Source organism: Schistocerca nitens, chromosome 2 (genome assembly GCF_023898315.1).
Source record: "Schistocerca nitens isolate TAMUIC-IGC-003100 chromosome 2, iqSchNite1.1, whole genome shotgun sequence".
Classification (NCBI taxonomy): Eukaryota; Metazoa; Arthropoda; class Insecta; order Orthoptera; family Acrididae; genus Schistocerca; species Schistocerca nitens.
Genome location: NC_064615.1, coordinates 189,418,194 through 189,419,849, shown reverse-complemented (window position 1 = coordinate 189,419,849; position 1,656 = coordinate 189,418,194).

Genomic DNA, 1,656 nt, shown 5'->3' with positions numbered 1-1,656 from the left:
TCAACGATGCTTTACACTGCCTAACACGTATCTGATACCACAGATGTTTCCAGAAACATCCCCCAGGCTGTGGCTAAGCTGTGTCTCAGCAATATCCTTTCTTTCAGGAGTGCTAGTTCTGCAAGGTTAGCAGGAAAGCTTCTGTAAAGTTTGGAAGGTAGGAGACGAGGTACTGGCAGAAGTAAAGCTGTGAGGACGGGGCGTGAGTCGTGCTTGGGTAGCTCAGTTGGTAGAGCACTTGACCGCGAAAGGCAAAGGTCCAGAGTTCGAGTTTCGGTCCGGCACACAGTTTTAATCTGCCAGGAAGGTTCATGGACATTGGTTCTACGACGTACTGGGACATGCAAAGAAGAATTTCCACGTGCTCTTTACTCTCAAGCACAATGCATAACCCAAGTTTTACCGTGCTGATCCGTAGCTCACGTTGCTTCTGAACTCATCAGATTAGAACAAAACGTTGTTTCGAAACCCATTTCTACATGTCGATGGACATCTGACCTTGTAATCACAAGAAAAGCAAATGGGAAGATCAGGCTATGTAACGACTTTAAAGCTATAGTAAACGCTCGAACAGTGATTGGTCCATTCCCGCTTCCACGTGCTGACGAGCGTATGGATCGTCTAGGTGGATGATTCTTTTCAAAAATTGGTTTAGCCGACGCTTATCTTCAGCTTATCGCAAATGAAGAAACAAAAAGCAAAAAAAGTGGTTAAAATGCACATAGGTTTGTATCAATACCACTACATTCCCATCGTAAGGACCTCTGCTACTGGATTGTTTTAAAGCTTTCTTGAACGAATGACGTCGCAAGTTCCGTCCTGTTCAAATTACGGAGATGATATCATTGTCTCCATAAAACAGCACAGCAACATCTCAAAAATTTGGGATCTCTTATTCAAGTTTTAACTGATGTAGAACACAAGTGTAATTTACAGAAATGTTGATTTTTCTATACGTAAATTGACATTGACTTCCACGGTGCTCGGCCCTCGACTATGCATTTAGAGGAAATTACCTTCTTCTGCCAATGTACGAGAACTCCAAGCTGCTCATGGCAAACTAACATACTACATCACATTCATCTCAAACGCAGCGCAAATTGCTTCTGCTTCGCATCGTCTCCAGCGTAAAAATGTTCTTTTTAGATAGACTGAAGAATGTAAACAATCTTTTCAGAAGCTGAAACGTGCATTGCTTAGTTACACCTCTTATGTATTTTGATCCGAAAAAAACCTGTAGTGCTTGCAGTTGGCGCATCTTCACACGGAATAGCGGCAGTCTATCTCATAAGGTTTGCACTGCAGGACGCCCTGTACCGTTCACGCCCAAGGGGTTGTCGAGAGATAGCGTCTGTGATTAGAATCAAAATGTTCTCTCTGCCGGTTTCGAACCCTGCTACTGCTTAAATTTTGAATAAAAAAATCAGCAATGTGGCCGAAGACTTCCGGCGTAAGAAGTCGCCCTCAATCAGCTAACTGCTTTGTCAAAGAGAGCGGAGGAGCGGACAGAGGTCCAGAGCATTCTCTTGCCCTTGGGGTGGGAAACTGCCGCAAAGGGGGAAGAATCATCAATGACCAACTGCATGATGCAGAAGGCAATGGAAACCACTGCATTAAGGGCACATAAAGCATATCCACAGGACATGTGGCCTGTAA